At 39.8% G+C, this 22,229-nt stretch overlaps 1 protein-coding gene across 1 annotated transcript in view; it reads right to left on the reverse strand.

The window, feature by feature from the left end:
- Window positions 1-18,325, reverse strand: part of IL31RA (interleukin 31 receptor A) — a 69,739-nt gene extending 51,414 nt beyond the window's left edge. The window contains exon 1 of the mRNA XM_027520384.1: window positions 18,105-18,325. The gene's annotated coding sequence lies outside the window, so the exon portion shown is untranslated. The remainder of the gene's footprint in view (window positions 1-18,104) is intronic.
- Window positions 18,326-22,229: the final 3,904 nt, after the last annotated feature.

Raw genomic sequence — 22,229 nt, forward strand, 5'->3', positions numbered from 1 at the left:
CCATGTTGTTCAAGGGTCAGCTGTACTCTATACCAGGACAATCATTAGACTTCACCACAGCCTTGATGCAAGATATCTCAAAACCCAAAATTTCCATGATCGCTCTGATTCTGTGAAGCTGTTTCTGATTATTAATAATTTAGCAGAAGCTCAGATCCTGAACAAAGGATGTAAGCCTTCTAGTAATTAGAAAAGACTACCCTCCTTTGTTTAACATACCAGCCTCATGAAGTCTTACACGAGGTAATCAGCCTCCCCAAATCTGAGCAATTCTGGGTGCAGCAAGACTGTGGGCTATAGAAAATTCACGAAGATTATCCTGTGCTCTTCAGGAGAACCATTAAACTATTACCTTCATTGCCTGACTCATCAGCGCTAACTTTTAAAATGCAGCAGCTTTGAATAACTGTCCCCACTAAGGGGGCACTTCCTAGAAATATACACCTCATTAGTGGTGCCTGATTTGAATACAACAGGAGCTCTGGAATTCTCAAACAACACTATGAATATTCCATGCTCAACCAAAGGACTCAGAACATAAAGTGATGCCACTTGAGTAATTTTTAGTGTCTTACCTTTAAAGTAGTAGCTACTGTTAGGAGTACGACTGGAAGTGAAACCAACCAATTATTGCTGGCTACAGCAGCAGCTGGAGACAAGAACACAAAGGAAGAGACACGGCTCTTGCCAGCTGATGTTAAACTATCCCTTCCTCTCCACATTCTCTCTCCTATCACCCAAGCAGAAGCAATAGCACGGCTGTTTTACTCTCTAGAAATCTCCCATTACACACACACAAACACCTCCACCACCCCACACACAGCCTGTCCTTTGGAGCTTCAGTTCCCACTCAAGGCTGTGTCCTGGAGGCTGTTTTACCTGATTTCACGTGCACACAAATATATTGCTATATGACCCTGCTTTCATTCATTCATTCATACATTTACTCAGTTAATGTGTGTTGATACCCATTCTGTGCCAGAAACTTTGCAGAGTATGGGATTGGGTTTTTAAAGGATGGACAAATAAGTAAATTCTAGGGATAGCAACATACTTTTAGGTTGAATTATACAAAATTGCTATTTTCATAAGTCTAAAACAGTCAAATATTGGCAATTTCAGCCTAGTAAACTAACTGTATCTTTTCTTTTTGGGTGAGGAAATGCTTATGTACCTTATCCAAGATGAGATTAAGAGCTATCGGCATGGTGACTAACATATTAATATTAGTTAATAATACTGTACTGTGTATTTGAAAGTTGCTATGGCCAGTAGACCTTAAAAGCTCTCATCACAAGAGAAAAGTTTTGTAACTATGTATGGACTTCCCTTGTGGCTCAGCTGGCAAAGAATCCGCCTGCAATGTGGAAAACCTGGGTTCGATCCCTAGGTTGGGAAGATCCCCTGGAGACGGGAACAGCTACCCACTCCAGTATTCTGGCCTGGAGAATTCCATGGACTCTGTAGTCCATGGTGTATCTAAGAGTTGGAGACGACTGAGCAACTTTCACTTTCATGGCAGTAGACCTTAAAAGCTCTCATCACAAGAGAAAAGTTTTGTCTATGTATAGTGATATGTGTGCACGCTAAGCCGCCTCGGTCGTGGCCAACTCTTTGCAACTCTGTGGACTGGGGCCTGTCAGGCTCCTCTATCCATCGGGATTCTCCAGGCAAGAATATTGGGTTGCCACACTTTCCTCCAGGGGATCTTCCCAACCTAGGGATAGAACCCACATCTCTTACGTCTCCTGCACTGGCTGGCATGTTCTTTACCATTAGTGCCACCATATATGTTACCTTAACTAGACTTAATGTGGTGATCATGTCACACTACATACAGATATTCAATCAGTATGTTGTATACCTGAAGCTAGTAAGTTAATTATATCTCAATTATTTTTAAAAAGAGTTCTCAGGAAACTGCATTCAGTTTCAGAGTATAAACCCATTTGAGGTTCAGGCTGCTTTCACACAATGAATACTTTGAGACTGCCAGCAGCAAGACTGGTAAAAACACAAGTATGATGCAATAGTAAGAGTCTACAAAGTCCTAATTGCATTACATAAATTACATCTGTATTTCCTAAAATCCCTGCAGAGTTGGTATTATTACCCCTGCTTTACAGATATGGATGTTGTGGCTCACAGTATCACGTAATCAGTCCGAAACTCCCATAGTTTGTAAGTGACTTCACTTTCCTTTTCCGTTCAGTCGCTCAGTTGTGTCCGACTCATTGCGACCCCATAGCCGGATTCAAACCTATGCTTGTCTTATTCTGAAGCCTAGATTCTTTCCATCAAAATCAATCAGTAGTTATTAGTGATTTACTCTCCCTCAGTTCTCCTGCCACAAAATGCCATTACACACAGGGATTTTCTTCTGAATCTCCTAGGTCTAATTTTCTACAGCCTCAAGTTCCCAGAAAGATAAACCTTTAACGTTCCTATATTTTCCCCAGCCCCTGATCGTTGTCCTCCACCATCTCCCACCCTAGAGCCAGCATTTTAAAAAGATTTACTGCCAGAAAATTAGATTCCTTGTACCATCAATAACCAGTCTAACTACAGAGTAAGTCATGCAGCGAGTTCTGACCAACAACTTTATTGAAGAAAGCAGAAATAAACCCTCATATAATAGAAGAAGGGACCAAATCGCAAGTTTTTGCATTATCAGGTTTTGTGGCCTGATACTCACCTTCCTGTGTGGGGTGCTATCCCACAGAGGTTCTGCTGTTTAAAAAGATCCACATCAAAGGTGCTCTGTCTTCCACAGCACAAGTGAGAGTAAGGAGCGTGGTTTGTAATTTATCAACACAGTTATGCAAGTGTTTCCTCTCTGGTCCAAGGGCTTTTCCTTTGCTTTTAAGCCCAGCCCAAGCCAGGGTGGCACTTAACCCACTTATGCTGGGAAGTGGAGTGCATTATTGTAACTTTAAAAAAATCTGCTTCTGTGCGACCACTCAACTTTACAGGAAAAAGTGCCATCTGAAAGTGCCATGAACAACTAAAAGGAATGACTAAACTTAAAATGTTCTATACAGGAAGTCCTTACAGATGCCACCTGCATTTGTAATGGGTGAAATGCGAAGAGTATGTTTAGCTTCAGAAATACATCATCATGCAATTATCTTTAAAAGAAGGAGATGGAGAGAAAATAATGGTCGCTAACTTGGAAAGAGATTTATAATTCCTAAGCATGTGTTGGGGTGGCCAAAAAGTTCATTTGGGTTTTTCATCCAGTATTGCAGAAAAACAAACGTTTTGACCAACCCAATATTAAGTATACTAAACTGGGGAGCTGGAAGCCAGCTAAATTACTAATTAAGAGGCTTAATATGATAATTAAATATATATGGAGATCTTACCACGTGTCAGTCACAGTACGACGAACTTGAAATTATCTCAATCTTCACAACAATTCTATGACATCAGTAATATTTTTCCTCTCATCTTATAGATGAGGACACAGAGGCCAGAAAAAGACACTTGTCCAAAGCAAATAGTAGAGCCAGGAACTGAACCAAGACAGCCTGACTCTCAGTATCCTATAAATCAAAGGTTAAATCTGATGGTTTCTGGGATCACTTTAGGCATTACAATTTTATAACTTTTTGTAATTGACAAAATCATAAAGAAATCTCTTCTATATGGAAAAAAATTATTATGCAAAAGGAAAGAAACTCAACCTAAGCTTTAAAATAAGATACGCTCTCCAGCTGAATGTTTTTTTATTTAATAATTTTTAAACATATTATTTATTCATTTATGGCTGTGCTGGCACTTTGTTGCTGCACGGGCTTTCTGCAGTTGTGATGAGAAGGGGCTACTCCTTGTTGCAGGGCTACTCCTTCTCATTGCAGTGGCTTCTCTTATTGCAGAGCAAAGGCGCTTGGGCTTCAGTAGTTGAAGCAGGCAGGCTCAGGAGTTGCAGCTTATGGGCTGAATTGCTCTGAGGTATGTGGAATCTTTCTGGACCATGGATCGAACCCATGTCCTTGCATTGGTGGTGTTCCTATCCACTGTGCCACCAGGGATGTCCCCATATATGTCTTAATTTAAATTTATTTCCCATCTTCCTTAGGCAATGTTCTACTAAGTAGGAAAGTTTAGCAAAAGTAAGGAGGAGAAAGTTTTTTGTTTTTTTTTTTACCTAGTAAACTATGAGGTACTAAAAAATCCCATTTTAATGTACTCTCTAAGACAGGTAAATTTTTGCATAAAAATAGCAGTTCTTTAATTTATTCAACAAATACTTAGTAAACTTATTATACATATAACACCTGACTAATGATGCTATACAATAAAATTCTGACTCCATGGTTGATTGGATATATACATTTCTCTCTGCTCTATCAGATAACTCCATGAAAATTATGGTAAATGTAGAGGAAAGCTACAAAGTCACACAAAACATAACAAATGGGAGAAGAGACAACAAAACATGGCAATAAGAGAGGTCAAAAAGTTTTGGAGTATGAGAAGTGAGTCAAGTGGCAGCTGAATTAAGAAACATGAGAGAGTTGAAACCTAAAAACACCTAAAAGGGAGGCCACCAAGAAGCAAGATGTGTGGCGTGAATCTCATAATTTCAGAAGATGAGACACTACGGGGGCACAATCCATCCTCATTACCCATAGATTCATATTTGCAAATTCACCAACTCTCTAAAATTCACTGTGTCCCCAAAATCAGTACTTGAGCTATGTCATGGTCATTCACAGACGTGAGCAGTGGCAAGAAGCATACATTCCATGCGGAGGTTGAATAAGTAACACTGCTCTTGTACTATACAAACATTCTTTTCATGATCTGTTCAGTGCCACCGTTTTCACATTTTCGTGTGCTTTCTGATGGCGATTTTGCCATTTAAAATGGCCCTCAAGCATAGTGCTCAAGTGCTGTCTAGTGGTCCTAAGCAGAAGGTCATACGTGTGTTAGACAAGCTTTGTTCAGGTGTGAGTTACACTGCTGTTGGCTGTGACTTCGAGGTTGATGCACCAACAATATACACTGAACTAGGTGCCTTTAGACGGAAACACATATACAACCTGGTTATGTGCTGAATATCTGGCACGAATGTCGTGAGCAGAGGTTCACAGGAACTGAACCCTGCGTTTCCATGAGGGAGAGGTGTTCAGTGTTCACTAACTCTGTGTCCACGGTGCCTTTATAAAACATGATTACCACAAGTAACACATGCAACAGAGAAGATAAATGTCAACTGAAGGAAGAGGGCAACTTGGACTTTTAGGGACCACTGAAGCTATGGCAGCAGGAGTTTACTGATAGGGGCTAAAGTCAATCTGAGCATATGACAGAAAGCATGGGACAGAGCACAGTAGGAGACAGTGCTGGCTAGAATGGCTAATTAATACACTGGGAGAAAGTAACATTGAGTTTGGAGGAGGAGAGATGAAATCTACACATTCCAGCCTTTCAACTCAACTCCGCAAACAAAAGTCAGTGTCAGATCTTATGCTTGAGAGTGTGGAAACAAAGGTGAGGAAAGCAGAGGTCCCAGCTAGGAAAAATTCACAACTTAGGTGGGAAAACAGACTCATAAACAAAGGTGCTGTGTGCTGTGCTGTGCCAAGTCGCTCCAGTCGTGTCCGACTCCGTGTGACCCTGTGGACTGTAGCCCACCAGGCTCGTCTGTCCATGTGATTCTCCAGGCAAGAATAAACAAGGCACTGTAAAACAAAGTGGCAAGTGCTGTTAAAGGTGTGTATAAAGTGCTACAGGAAATGGGAAAGAGGAGCCATTAATTGTGCCCTAAGGGAAATGGATCCCAGAAAGTAAGAGAAAGGAACGTTTTAGCAGTACATTGAAAGTAAATGGAAAAATTATAAAAATAACATATTTCTGGTAGAGATGTTTAAGAGCCTGACATGGCAACTGGCTAAAGCCTAATCAATTCTGTTTTTCATTTCTTCAAAAAACAATTCATACCTTCATCAATCTTTTCTATTGGTTTTTTCCTTTAGGGGGGCTCTATTTCATTTCCTGATTGATCTTTACTATTTCTTCCTTCTACTGACTTCAGGCTTTGTTCTTCTAATTCCTATCGATAGTAGGTTAGGTTGTTTGAGACTTTTCATGTCTCCTGAGGTTGGTCTGCATTGCTATAAACTTCTCTTCTGGATGTTTTTGCTGTGTCCCATAGATTTTGGGCTTCTCTGGTGACTCAGGTGGTAAAGAATCTGCCTGCAATTCAAGAGACTTGGGTTCGGTCCCTGGGTTGGGAAGATCCCTTCAGAAGGGAATGGTTACCCATTCCAGTATTCTTGCCTGGAGAACTGTATGGACAGAGGAGCCTGGTGGGCTACAGTCCATGGGGTTGCAAAGAGTGGGAAGTGACTGAGCGACTAACACTTTCACTTTCATAGATTTTGGAAAGTTGTATTTTTGTCTCAAGGTAATTTCTGATTTCCTTTTTTATTTCTTTGTTGACTCTGGTTTTTTAAGCTACTGGTTTTTTAGTAGCTTATTGTTTAGTCTCTATGTGTTCGGGTTTTTTCCCCCATTTTTTAAAATGCAGTTGATTTCTAGTTTCATACTATTGTGGTCAAAAATGATGCTTGATGTAATTTCTATCCTCTTAAATTTGTTGAAACTTGTGGCCTAGCATATGATCTACCCTAGAGAATGTTCTATATACACTTGAAAAGAATGTGTATTCTGCTGGTTTTGGATGGAATGTCCTATACATATCTATTCAGCACAACTGATCTAATGTATCATTTAATACTACTGTTTCCTTATTTTCTGTCTAGATGATCTGTCCACCAGTGTAAATGGGGGTGTTAAAGTCACCTATTATCAATGTCAATTTCTCCCTTTATGTCTGTTAATATTTGCTTTATATATTTAGATGCTCCTATATAAGGTACACACACATTAACAAATGTTATATCCTCTTATTGTATTGATCCTTTTATTATTATATAATGGCCTTGTCTTTTGTTACAGTCTTTGTTTTAAAGCCTATTTTGTTTTATATGAGTATTGCTACCCCAGCTTTCTTGCTATTTTTATTTTCAGGAAGTATTCTTTTCCATCACCTCACTTTCATTCCATGTGTGTCTTTAGCTTTGGGGTCTTATTTTTTATCCAATTAGACACCCTGTCTTTTGATTGGAGCATTTGGTCTATTGACATTTAAATACACTTACTGCGACTTTGTTACTTGTTTTCTGGTTGTTTTTGCAGTTATTCTGTTTTCTTCTTCCTTTAGATTCTTTTCTCATGGTTTGATTGCTTCAGCGGTATGCTTACGTCCTTTTCTCTCTCGTTTTTGCATATCTATTGTAGGTTTTTGATTTGTAGTTTCCATGGGGTTCACATATGTTGGCCTGTATCTATTGTTTTAAACTGGTAGTCATTTAGTTCATACACATTCTAAAAGATTTACATTTTTTTACTCCTCTCCCCTGCATTTTTGTATTTCTGATGTCATATTTTACATCTTCATGTTTATCCCTTAACTGTTTATTATAGTTATGGTTGATTTTAGAATTTAATTCTTTAATTAAATCTTTAATCTTTACACAAGCTTACTTAAGTGGTTGATTCACAATCTTTACTATATATTTGCCTTTATTAATTGGATTTTTCCTTGCCTATAAGTTCTTCTTGCAGCCTTTTCTTTCCACCTATAGAAAATCCTTTAACATTTCTTTTAGGGTTGGTGTGGCATTGATGAATTCTTTTCACTTTTACTTGTCTGAGAAGTTATTTCTCCTCCAACTCTGAATTATAATCTTGCCAGGCAGATTATCCTAAATTGTAGGGTTTTCCCCTTTTAATACTTTAAATAAACCATGCCACTTCATTCTGGCTTACAAAGTTTCTGCAGAAGAATCAGCTGATGACCATGGGAATTCCCTTTTACATGAGTCTGTTCTTGCTGCCTTTAAAATTCTAAATTTTGCTATTTTAATTATATCTTGGTATGGGTCTCTTTGAGTTCATAAATTTTAGGGAACTCACTGTGACTCTCATACCTAGATATCTGTTTCCTTCTCCAGATTCAGACATTTTTAAGCCACAATTGAGTCAAATTACATTTTCAACACATTTTTCTCTCTCTTCTTCTAGGATGCCCATAATGTGAATATTAGTATACTTGCTATTTTCCAACAGGTCCCCTAATTGTTCCCTTTTTTTTTCTTTTTCCTGTTCTGCTTGGTGATTTCCCTTATGCTGTCTTCCAGATCACTTGTGTTCTTCTGTTTTCTTGTATGTGTGTGTGTGTTGTTCAGTCGTGCCCGAGTCTATGCAACCCCATGGACTGTAGCCCCCCAGGCTCCTCTGTCTGTGGAATTCTCTAGGCAAGAATACTGGAGTGGGTAGCTATTTCCTTCCCCAGGGATCGAACCTGAGTCTCCTGCACTGTGGGTGGACTCTTCACCACCTGAACCACCCTTTTTTTCCTGTTCTGATTGCATGATTTCCCTTATTCTGTCTTCTGGATCACTTGTGTTCTTCTGTATCCTTGGTCTGCTGTTTACTCCTTCAAGTGTGTTTTTCATTTGCTACTGTATTCTTCAGTTCTGACTGGCTCTTTTATTCATTTTCTAGTTCCTTATTAAAATTGTGTCCATCTATTCTTTTCCTTAGTTCAGTCAGCATTCTTATTACTAATGTTCTGGATTCTTTGGTGCTTGGGTGCTTGGCATGGACTGAGGAATGCACTGGGGTGGTTGAGGGAAACCAGACTAAGTTCCAGGCAGCCTCAATCTGCATCCTCTGCCTTGTTTCAGGAGTAAGCAAGCACGTGCATGTTCTTCATAAATGAAGCCTAGGTTCCTAACAGTTGTTAGTTTCACTGATTTTCACACCAACTAAAGGGACTTGTCTTTTCCGTGTCAGACCCCGGGATTGAGACACCCAATGTATGGTTCAAACTGTTTCCTCATCAGGGAGGCTCTCCAAGCCCACAGAATCCTGCTCCTCTTTTGTGCTTTCTCCCAGGGGCAAAGGTCCTGACCTGACCACTTCTCTTCCCTTCCTATGCAACTCAGTTTGGATCTAACAGCCTTGGTTATATGTCTGCCAGTCTCCAGTTTTTCTGTGAGAATTGCTTCACCTGTAGATGTATTTTTATGTGTTCATCAGGGGAGGTGAGCTCCACATTCTCCTTCTTGGCTTTCTTGCTCTCCATCTGCTAGTACTTTTATTTTTTAATTGGAAGAAAATTGCTTTACAATGTTGTGCTGGTTTCTGCCAAACAATGATGTGAAAAGGTCATTCTGAAGGAAATCAGCCCTGGGATTTCTTTGGAAGGAATGATGCTAAAGCTGAAACTCCAGTACTTTGGCCACCTCATATGAAGAGTTGACTCATTGGAAAAGACTCTGATGATGGGAGGGATTGGGGGCAAGAGGAGAAGGGGACGACAGAGGATGAGATGGCTGATGGCATCACTGACTCGATGCACGTGAGTTTGAGTGAACTCCAGGAGTTTGTGATGGACAGGGAGGCCTGGCGTGCTGCGATTCATGGGGTCACAAAGAGTCGGACACAACTGAGCGACTGAACTGAACTGATACACACACACACACAAATACATGGGCTTCCCTGGTGGCTCAGTCGATAAAGAATCTGCCTGCAATGCAGGAGACCACCTGCAACACAGGAAACTCGGGTTCGATCCCTAAGTTGGGAAGATCCCCTGGAGAAGGAAATGGCAACCCACTCCAGTATTCTTGACTGAAAAATCCCATTGACAGAGGAGCCTACAGTCCATGGGGTCACAAGAGTCAGGCACAACTTAGTGACTAAACCACATACACAAACCATACACACACATATATATTTCCCTCCCTTCCCGCATCTCACTCCTCTAGGTCATCACAGAGTGCCAGGCTGGGCTTTCTGTGCTATCCAGTAACTTCTCACTATTTGATAGTGTATATATGTCAACACTACTTTCTCAATTCTTCCCACCCTTACTTTCCCCATGGCCACAGTCCATTCTCTAGCTCTGTGCTCCATTCCTTCCCTGCAAGTAAGTTCTTCCGTGCCTTTTTTCTAGATTCCATGAACTAATAAATGACATTTGTTTTTCTCTTTCTGACTTCACTCTAATTTCACCCACTTCACTACAACTGACTCAAATTCATTCCTTTTTAGGGCTAAGTATGCTGGTACTTTTTGGATTTTTATCCCAAAGCATCAATTAGATCACAACTGTTATCTGGATGACATCAATTATAAAATACATCTTGATTTCAAAGATATTAAAATGTTGGGAAATGTCCACCCTAGAGAGATAAGGGTAGTTTGAGGTCCTGAGGACAGATTTCATAAATAAGAAGTCCATGTCCCAGCCAAGAAAACACCAATTTTTTAGGCCTGACCATAAGCAATTACAAAGACTTTCCTTGGTGGACTTCACATCAAAGGTTTCCTCCCCATATCAGATTTGATACAAAATCAAAACACAATGCATTACCATCTCTGAAAGTTGTTGCAGACAAGGATTCAGGTCCCCCTGGATGGTGGTGTTGTTATACACATCTGCATTTCTGGCCCAGGCACCTCTATTTGGAAGTCTTCTTATGGGAAAAAACTAGAAGACAATTTTCTAGACCCTGACTCTGTACTTTCCCACTCCTAGCCTTTCCTTCTTCTTTTTCCCAGCCTCTGGGTCCATAAGTCTGCAGTTGCCTTTTGTTCAGGGCTCCCTAAACAGTGAGACAACCCCCAACATCTGTGCTGATCCATCCGACCCTCAACAAGGAGGCCATTCCACAGGAAGAAGTGGAACAGAGGGAGTCTTTTAGTTCAGACCCCTGTCTATACAAATGCCATAAGTGGTTAAAGACTTGACTCACTTTCATTTTGACCTGTTTAATGCAGTACTCCAACACTGGGCAGTTAGCTCTCTCCAGCTCAGCTGAACTGTTCTCACTATTCAAGTCAAGCAGAATGCAGAAAAGCAATTTGAACTCAAAGCATGAGAACAGTCAGAGGTTCTTAAGAAGTCTGTCAGTCAGGATTTCCATTTGTCATTTTTGGGTGTACTCAAGCACATGTTGAGCAACTGTTACTTGTTAAATACTGAGATGACTGAGTTGAGATAGCTAGACATGACATGACGTGAGTCAAATAAGAAACAATTCACAACACTGTATATATATATTTGGATAACAAAATATTTGAGTCTATGAGTTATGGGATGGGAGGAAGCACTATTAAGTACAGTAACCAAGGAAGATTTTGCAAAAGAAGTGTGACTTGAGTAGAGCACTGAACTAGTAAAGTCTGGATAATTAGTGGGAAAAACATATGGATGTTAATATATAAAACTCCTATTCTCAAAGAATATAGTTCTTTTTTCATGTTTTTTTTTTCAAAAAACATTTTTTGTTGTTGTTGTTAAATTACATGTGTATGCCTCTGTAACACAACAAAATAGTTTCCTCTGCAGAGCAACATGAAATAGGATGTATGATTTTTCAGAATTTGAACCTTGTTTTAACCTCATTTTCCTTTAGTTTCTATTCCCCAAATTCAAACCAATGAATTGCAGAAAAATCAACTTTGAAAATTTTCCTCCATATTTGTTTAGCTAATCCACTATGTGCCTATTAATATGCAATTTGACCAGAGCTGCCAGCCAGTGGAGTAGAAAAAGACATCCTCCAAAAATGTATAGCCATTATAGCCTAAATCACTGCACGTATAAATGCTATATTTAATAATAATAAATGCTATATATAAATAAATGCTGTATTTATGTTAGTCACTCAGTCATGTCTGACTCTTTGAGACCCCACTGACTGTAGCCCACCAGGCTTCTCTGTCTATGGAATTCTCCAGGCAAGAATACTGGAGTGGATTGCCATTCCCTTCTCCAGAAGGGAATATATATTTATATATTATATATAATTAAAATATATTATGTATAATATATAAAATATATATTTAAAAACATGTATATTATATAATGAATATATAAATAAAAATAAATGCTATATTTATATATAATAAGCATACACTAAATGCTTATTAAGAATAATTAAATTTTTGAGACAAAACTTGGCTTTGGAAGTCTGGCTTCCTCCCAGCTACTCAATTAAATTATTTATTAAACCTCACTTTCAACTCTTACCAACTTCAGAATAGGATGACATTATTTTCAAACCATAAATATTTCTTTAGCACTTTCTCAGTGCCAGGCTGAAGTCTGCCTTCCTAGAGCTTACAGTCTGAATTTAGTCTAGACTTTAGAATTGCACTGTTGCTAAAAGAGTTTTAGCCACTAACCACATGTGGCTACTGAGCACTTGAAACACAGTTAGTACAACTGAGAAATTGAGTTTTTAAAATTTTATTTTACTCAATCTAAAGCTGGAGACTTGATTTGGCTATTGGGAAACTTAAGTATATCCGAAACAACTTGAGTATGTGAATCTATACTGGGTATGTAAATCATAATTTACTATATTCAGTCAGATCAGATCAGTCGCTCAGTCATGTCCGACTCTTTGTGACCCCATGAATCGCAGCACACCAGGCCTCCCTGTCCATCATCGACTCCCGGAGTTCACTCAGACTCACGTCCATCAAGTCAGCCATGCCATCCAGCCATCTCATCCTGTCATCCCCTTCTCCTCTTGCCCCCAATCCCTCCCAGCATCAGAGTCTTTTCCAATGAGTCAACTCTTCGCATGAGGTGGCCAAAGTACTGGAGTTTCAGCTTTAGCATCATTCCTTCCAAAGAAATCCCAGGGCTGATCTCCTTCAGAATGGACTGGTTGGATCTCCTTGCAGTCCAAGGGACTCTCAAGAGTTGTCTCCAACACCACAGTTCAAAAGCATCAATTCTTCGGCGCTCAGCCTTCTTCACAGTCCAACTCTCACATCCATACATGACCACAGGAAAAATCATAGTTTATAAAATCTAAACACTAAGTATTTCCAATGAAAACAGCTTCCAAATTGAGATATGAAGCAATTATAAAAATACATATTGGATTTCAAACATTCAGTACAAAAATTTTAAATACCTCAATTTTTATACTGATTATATACTGAAATCATATTTGGGATATACTGATCACATATGTCTCTCCCGTACCAGCGAGGCAGCAGTAAAGAATACCCTGCAAATGCAGGAGACTCAAGAGACGTGGTTTTGACCCCTGAGTTAGGAAGACCCCCTGAAGTAGAAAACAGCACCCCACTCCAGTATTCTTGCCTGGAAAATTCCATGGACAGAAGAACCTGGTGGGCTACAGTCCACAGGATCGCAGTTAGACACGACTGAGCAACTGAGCATACACACAGCAGCTGGAGATGGGCTAGACTGGAGGTTCAGCAAACAGACTTTTGGGCCAGAATATCTGGGTTCAAAGCCCCACTCTGCCACTTGCTAGCCTCCTTACAGTTAGATGTGACTAAGTTCTCAATGGCGGAATAGGAAAGGAGACCTATATGCCATTTCTTTGCCTAGTTCATAAACATCTTCTCTTGTCCACCTCTGCCCTCCCCTGGCCCCACTCTTTCCCTTTTCCTGGCTTGATGAAGAGAAGCATAAAGTCCTTGGAAACCATGTACCAAAGATAGTAGAGGCACACGACAGAAGCAGCCTGGAGTCCTAAATACCTACCTTGCAGGAGCACCCTCCCTGGACAGTTAGGCGAGCAAAAACCTATCTCCATCTTGTTAAGTCACTGAAGTTCTGGGGGTTTCTAAAAAGCAGCTAGTGTCATCCTAGTAGATAAAATCAGTGACTCAAAAGGCTAACAATATACCAGTTCACAACTCTTGGTGCCATCATGAAGCAGTAAGATAACACCCCAACCCTTGATTCCATCTCTTCTCCACCCCCTTGTATGACTCCGAGGTGTATTGCTGCCAAGACTGTGATTGGGTAGACATGTAAACAGATGAAGAAACAATAAAACAAATGACCAACAGGCACATGAAAAGGTGCTCAACATCACTAACCATCAGGTAAACGTAAATTAAAACCACAGTAAATGGCCAAAATTTTTAATCTGGCAATAACAAATAATGGTGAGGATGTGAAGCAAATTGAACAATCTTCCTACAATGCTGGTAGCTATAATAATAATAATTCAACTACTTTGGAAAACTCTTGCTGTTACTAAGAAAGCTAAACGCATACCTACCCTGTGATCTAGCAATTTCACTCCTACGTACACACCTGTGAGAACTGAGAGCTGTGTTCACCAAAGACTTACAGAATATACTTAGGAGCTTTATTTACAATAGTAAAAAACGGGGAACAACTCAAATGCCCATCAACAAGAAATGAGAAAAACAATTTATAGTATATTCATATGACAGAACACCACACAATAAGAGAGAACTGATACACACAACATGGAGAAATCTCGCGAATACTATGTTGAAAAAACCAACAAAAAAGAGAGCTTATGATTCCATTTATATAGAGTTCAGGAACAAACATAAATTTATGGTTATAAATATCATAATAGTGGTTACCTCTGGGCAAAGGGGTTGAATGTAAAGGGGCAAGACGGTAATAGAAATGTTACCCATTTTGATTCACGCAATGGTTTCAAGTATATGTAAATAAAAATTTAAGCCATATACTAAAGGTTTGTGCATTTTAAAATATGTAAATCATATTTCTAATAAAATGATTAAAAAGTTAACTTGTCCCAAAGCACACAAATATAAGATGTTGAGCTCAGGTTCAAACTTAGGTTAATCTTAGTCTTCTGACTTGAGTAGGGTTCACTTTCCTATCCAATACATAAAAGAAATGAGAAAACTACAAGAAGACTGTTGTTACTTAGCTTAAATATGTCAGTAACATCACTCTCGCTACATAATTTATCCATAGTATCTGTATTATGATCAACTGTACTGATTTTTCAAGGCAGGCTTCAACAGTACGTGAACCGTGAACTTCCAGATGTTCAAGCTGGATTTAGAAAAGGCAGAGGAACCAGAGATCAAATTCTCAACATCCACTGGATTATCAAAAAACCAAGAGAGTTTCAGAAAAACAACTACTTCTGCTTTATTGACTATGCCAAAGCCTTTGACTGTGTGGATCAAAACAAACTGTGGAAAATTCTGAAAGAGATGGGAATACCAGACCATCTGACTTACCTCCTGAGAAATCTGTATGCAGGTCAAGAAGCAACATTTAGAACTGGACATGGAACAACAGACTTGTTCCAAATCAGGAAGGGAGTATGTTATGGATGTAGTTTGTCACCCTGCTTATTTAACTTACATACAGAGTACATCATGTGAAATGCTGGGCTGGATGAAGAAGCACATGGTGAAATCAACATTGCCAGGAGAAATATCAATAACTTCAGATATGCAGATGACACCACCCTTATGTCAGAAAGCGAAGAACTAAAGAACCTTTTGATGAAAGTGAAAGAGGAGAATGGAAAAGTTGGCTTAAAACTCAACATTCAGAAAACTAAGATCACGGCATCTGGTCCCATCACTTCATGGCAAATAGATGGAGAAACAATGGAAACAGTGAGAGACTTTATTTTCTTGGGCTCCAAAATCACTGCAGATGGCAAATGCAGCCATGAAATTAAAAGACAGTTGCTCCTTGGAAGAAAAGCTATGATCAACCTAAACAGCATATTAAAAAGCAGAGATATTACTTTGCCAACAAAAGTCTGCCTAGTCAAAGCTATGGTTTTTCCAGTAGTCATGTATGCATGTGAGAGTTGGACCACAAAGAAAGCTGAGTGCTGAAGAATTGATGCTTTTGAACTGTGATGTTGGAGAAGACTCTTGAGAGTCCCTTGGACTGCAAGGAGATCCAACCAGTCCATCCTAAAGGAAATCAGTCCTGATTCATTGGAAGGACTGATACTGTAACTGAAACTCCAATACTCTGGCCACCTGACTCAAAGGACTGACTCATCTGAAAAGACTCTGATGCTGGCAAAGATAGAAGGCAGGAGGAGAAGGGGATGACAGAGGTTGAGATGGTTGGATGAAATCACTGACTCAACGGACATGAGTTTGAGTAAGCTCTGGGCGGTGGTGACGGACATGGAAGCCTGGCATGCTATAGTCCATGAGGTTGCAAAGAGTCAGACACAACTGAGTGACTGAACTGAACTGTACTGATTTTGGCACCAAAACATTCTATACTTCAAATGATGGTTTTAATTTGTGGCACTACAGCAGTAACAATTCGGTCTATAGAACTGAAATAAATTATTGAAATCAAACTTTCAATCATCCCATACAACTGGTAACATAGTAAGATAATCCACTTGAAGAACAAACATGGTAAGATAAAACTGTCAGAACCTGCTATTTAACTAACACAAATACATTAGCTGATTAGCATCTGTAGATTATAATGAAAAATCTCAAGTGGCAGAATATCCTAAAACTGATGAAACAATTAATAGATGAAGATATAGTGAGATGATAAATGGTCAATTAACAAGTGTCACTCATATCCCTGTGATATTTATAAGCAACTAAAACACTGTAGTTGCAAATGTGATCCCTGCTTCTCAGGAAAAAACTTTTTATTGATCATTGATATATCAGCTAATTCAATACAGTATGTCCCCTAATACAAACCTTCACATTGTTAACTCTGAAGGATGCAAACATGTGTTCCATCAACATTAGGCATGAGTGAAACTGCAGCTTGCCCTCTGTTTCCTATTGCTGACGATCCTTCAGGTCTCTCATTTCCCATCTCCCTTCCCTCTTCCAGTCAGTAACTCTTCTTGCCTGTTCACTCAGTGCCAGCTCCTGTATGCTAGCTTCTGCACTGTACTACTATACTCTTCAAGGTACTGCACTGTAAGACTAAAAATGTTTTAATTTTGTTTTTTAATGTATTATTTGTGTGATAAGTATTATAAACCAATACAGTACAGTCCTCTGTAGCCGATTGTTCTGCTTGGGTACTAGGCTAACTCTGTTGGATTTACAAGCAAATCAGACTTATAAATGTGCTCTTGGAATAGAATTTCTTTGTATGTAGGGGATTTTTTGTATTAGAGTAAAATGAACATTAAAATATAAGGGCACCAGCATATGGCTATGATACTCTGCATTCTTTCACGGGGCTGCCTCTTTTAAAAGTATTTTACTGTAACTGCATGCACTGACTGTAGCATCTTCACTGGATGCACACTGGATGAAGAAACCTCCAGCTATTGTCTTTTATGTAAAAGCAAACTGAAGGATAAACCAGATCACTGATAGTGGTAGGTACCACCCAAGTCATCAAATAAGACCAATGTTAAGGCTACTCCAACTAGTTCTTTAATATGAAGCAGCATACCCACCTTGTTATACAGGCATGTCTCTTCCTATACATAAAAGTTTTTGAGTATTTTAAACTGTTTTTGTATCTGTTGAGAATATATCCCTCACATGGTGAACCTCTGCCAAAACTAAGAAGAAAATCAGGTTAAATAGAGATAGCCAAGACTTTGGGATAATAAATTCATATACACAGGAAAGAAAAAATTGGGCTTTGTTCTTGAATGCTGAAAAAGAATTCTACAAAAACACGATTCCAAATCCAGAAAACACTGATAAAAGGGAAAAAACGAAAAACAAAACCTTTTCCAAGGAATTCTTACATGCAAAATCCCCCACAGAGAAGTAGATTTCAATGCCCTACTATGACAATTTGACAATTCCTAAATTATAGCCAAACAATTAATGAAGCACTTAAAGGATTAACCTAAATTGCCAAACCCCAAACTCTAGGACAAATCATTCGCTCACTTCAATTTCAAGCATCCGTAGTGTTCCAGCACACATTCACCTTATTGCCCGCCCCCATCCCCCGAAGTCCTCTCCTTACAAGAAATTCCTCAGGGAACCACCAACTGTCTCTAAAGCAGGAGTCATTTAATCTTTGGTTCCCTGGCCTTTTTGCTGTGTCTATGGATGGATTTTACACAGGTAGAGAAATCTAAGCACACGCCTAAGCACAGCACAGATAAATCCCCTGAAACTTCAAGTAAAAACTTGAGTCGGAAACCAACTTGATTTAAAGTGATTAGGAACCGCGATTCTAAAGGGAGAACCCTAAGAGTACAGCAGCGCCAGCCCACCACGCAGGCACGCCCCACACTCACTTGGATGTGATCAGCGCAAGTTCTCAGCAGCAGGGACGCTGTCCTATCTGCTTATCCCAGTCCCTGGGATCCCAGGAAGCCAACCTCCGGCTCCGCCCCAGGGGACGGTTCCCGCCGCCCCCACACCCTCAGTAGCTGTCATTCCCGGCAGCGGGCAGAGCAAAGCACTGCCCTGGTTCGGGAAAGGAAGGACCACCAGCTCAGAGCTGCCTCGGGGACCAGGCCGGGATGCAGGCAAAGCTGCTTCCCAGCACCAGCAGTTTCAAGGTGACCACAGCCACACACAGCTGTCTGATCGCTCACATTTGTCTGACCCCGAGGCTGAGCTCTCTGCTGGTCGGATAGTAAAAGAGCACTTTTCCTCACCACCAGCATCGTGGGACATAATACAAGTCTATTCTGGGCTTTTCCTAAGGAGGTACTAGATTCCCGGTTCTGCATGAGGCATGGCAGGGAAATCTAAAGCCAACACTGAACGTTAAGTGCTGACCACAGCATCACGCACACTGGTGTGTGACTGAAATTTTTAACATAGCCATTTTAAACATAGTTTAAAATCAATAGAGTACACAAAACAAAATGAAATGCTCTCTTCTCCCCAGTTAGGGGACTAGTAAAGAGATTATACAGCACAAAATGTAAAGCCAGGGGTGTAAAGTGTAAAGAAGGGGTGAACTTCTGTCCAGTGCTGCTGCCCTGTATTATCAATGATGAAAAATTAAATCAGAAAACAATCACTACTCTACCCAAGACCCTAACGGACAGATGGGCTGGACGGGTCATGTACCCAGTATGAAATCAGGACCACTCTTCATCTTTACTCTCTAACATCACCACTATTCCCAAACCTTTATTTGTACAGCTGATGCCTGACATTCTACATTTTGAGCTTCTTTAGTTTGGGCCACAACCTTTGACTCTGCAAAGCTTTAAAATGCAAAGAATTCAAGGGAAGAAAATCTAAGCTTTATTATTCACATCTTAACCTATGCCTTTTCAGGTGGCACTAGTGGTTAACAATCCACCTCTCAATGCAGGAGACTGGAGAAACACAGATTCAATTCCAGTCAGGAAGATCCCCAGAATAGGAAATGGCAACCCACTCCAGTATTCTTGCCTGGAAAATTACCTGGACAGAGGAGCCTGACAGGATACACAGTCCATGGAGACGCAGAGAGTTGGACACAACTGAGAAAAGTGACTAGGCACTCACTTGAGAGCAGGCCTCAATGAACAGATAGAGAGGTCACTAGACTCTAATGGTTGGCAGGAAAGGCACAAAAACGAACAGATTACTGAATCTGACTAAAGCCAGCATTCTGTATCGGAGAAGGCAATGGCTACCCACTCCAGTACTCTTGCCTGGAAAATCCTATGGGCGGAGAAGCCTGGTAGGCTGCAGTCCCATGGGGTCACTAAGAGTCGGACACAACTGAGAGACTTCACTTTCACTTTTCACTTTGATGCATTGGAGAAGGAAATGGCAACCCACTCCAGTGTTTTGCCTGGAGAATCCCAGGGAGAGGGGAGCCTGGTAGGCTGCCGTCTATGGGGTCACACAGAGTTGGACACGACTGAAGCAACTTAGCAGCAGCAGCATTCTATATACCATAACAAATTAAAGTTGATAAAGGCTAAAGATTTCTGATGTCAAGCAGCAGGAAAACACATGCTTAATGTAAAAAAAGAAAAATGATTTCTCAGGTTAAATTCCAGGGATTAAACAAGCTTTAGTGAAGTAGAAAATTCAGTACTAAGAAACATTTGGAAAAACAAAAGAAAATAAGACAGCTATTGGAAATAAAATATAATTGCTAAAAAATAAAAAGATTTAAAGACAGTATTCTACCAAAACATAAGCAAAAAGATGAAAAAACATGAAATACAGAAGACTTAGAGATTAATTTTGTAGTTCTAGCATCTGATTAATATCAACAGGAGTTCCATAAAGAACAAAGAAAATCTAGGAAAAATTATCAAAGAAATACAATACACTCCCAGAGTCAGAAAAGTATGATCTGCAAAGCACACCAAATACTCTAGAATTTAAAGGTCCACTCATTATAAAATTTAAGAACATTAACATCTTTAGGGATCTAGCTTCCAGACACTAACTTTGAACACAGAAAATAATATGATGAAAAGCACATATTTCTTCTCCCAAAAAGAGAAAAGACAATCGAACTATGGATTATCAGTGTATAGTTATTTATATATGTGGGTATGTAGTAATACTATTAGATACTATTAGTATCTAATTAGATATTATTAGGTAGTATTAGATATTAGTACTAGATAGTATTAGATATTCGGAGAAGGCAATGGCACCCCACTCCAGTACTCTTGCCTGGAAAATCCCATGGACGGAGGAGCCTGGTAGGCTGAAGTCCATGGGGTCGCTAAGAGTCGGACACGACTGAGCGACTTCACTTTCACCTTTCACTTTCATGCATTGGAGAAGGAAATGGCAACCCACTCCAGTGTTCTTGCCTGGAGAATCCCAGGGATGGAGGAGCCTGGTGGGCTGCTGTCTATGGGGTCACACAGAGTCGGACACAACTGAAGCGACTTAGCAGCAGCAGCAGCAGCAGTATTAGTTATTAATACTATTAGATACCATTAGACAAATACACAAAGTACAGACAAGTCAAAATGAGAAGTTTAGTTAAAAAGAATAAGCAACAGAAATTCCCTAGGAATCCAGTGGTTAGGATTCCGTGCTTTCACTGCCAAGGACCTGGGTTTGATCCTTCACTGGGGGAACTAAGATCCTGCAAACAAAAAAGTAAATAGGATGTATTTAACAATATTGTTATCTCACTTCTGGGAAAGGCTAAATGAAAGTGTTTGCATCGTTAGTTGTTTTGTCTGTATGTCTTGTCTCTTCCAGTTTTGTTTACAAAGAGAATTTATAGGTCATTTCTTTTTTTATTTCCTCAAAGAGCTTCTTGGTCATAGCCTGATTGCCTTACAACTTTTTTGAGTCATGCTTGATTTATCAAATTTACCATCAGAGCATTACTGAAACAAATGTAAAGAGAAAGTCACACATAATCCTACCATCATAACAAACCAACTATAAATATCCAAGTGTTCATTTACTTATTTCTGAGTATAGATTTGAAAATTTTCTTTAAAAAATATCAAAGTGACAGATACACATATGACTAGAAAATAAAATTCTGTAGAAGGATTATATAATAGAGCAATATTGCTGCCTCTCCCTTTCTAAATTGCTATTCCACATCCCACAGTCTACTGACTGTGGTAAAGACCACTCACCTCATTCTCCCTTCCTTGGTAACTTTTTTCCAGTTCTATTGAGATGCAGTTAATATATACCACTGTGTAAGCAGAGGGCATATAGCATATGGTTTTGCTTATACTGTATTGTAAAATGAATACTGTAGTAAGTTTAGTTAGCATCCATCATCTTATAGTAGATAAAAAGAGAAAAGAAAAAAATTGGTAACTTTACTGTGCAGGTAGTTCACAGATTTGTGCTGTGTAAGCATAAAGGGGAGAACAGCTTTTAGGGGTCTCAAAGTTTCTGTCTGAGGGGGGACGGTATGTTGACAATAGTTTGCCAGTTATGACCAGGTCTGCCTTGCAGCTGCAGTTTCCTAGAAAAGACTGCAGGGATTTCTGGTTTTCACTTGAAGCCTGGAGGCTTTGTTTTAGGAGTCTCACAGGTGACACTGAGAAGCAGGTAGATTTGAGAATCTCAAATGCTTCTAAGCATAACATTTTTTTTTCCTTACTAAACAGAGAGATTCCAGGGTGTTTCATTACTGTGGAGGGAAATCTTCCCCAGGTCTGCAGAGAGCCATGTTCCCTGATTAGTATAACTTGTTGTAATACCACTGGGTCCGTAACTGGTGCAGAAACACTGATTTGTAGGGAGAGGAGAACTGCAGCCAACTAGTGTAATGTGCTGCTTCTAAACGTGCATCCAGAAATGTCCATGTAAAAGTGATAGTCCCTCTGTATTGTTCATCTCAAGGCCATTACCACACGGACTGGAAAATTAAAAGGGGGTCTAGTCCCTGGCTGTCGGAGAAGGCAACGGCACCCCACTCCAGTACTCCTGCCTGGAAAATCCCATGGATGGAGGAGCCTGGTAGG

Source organism: Bos indicus x Bos taurus, chromosome 20, assembly GCF_003369695.1.
Source record: "Bos indicus x Bos taurus breed Angus x Brahman F1 hybrid chromosome 20, Bos_hybrid_MaternalHap_v2.0, whole genome shotgun sequence".
Lineage (NCBI taxonomy): Eukaryota > Metazoa > Chordata > Mammalia > Artiodactyla > Bovidae > Bos > Bos indicus x Bos taurus.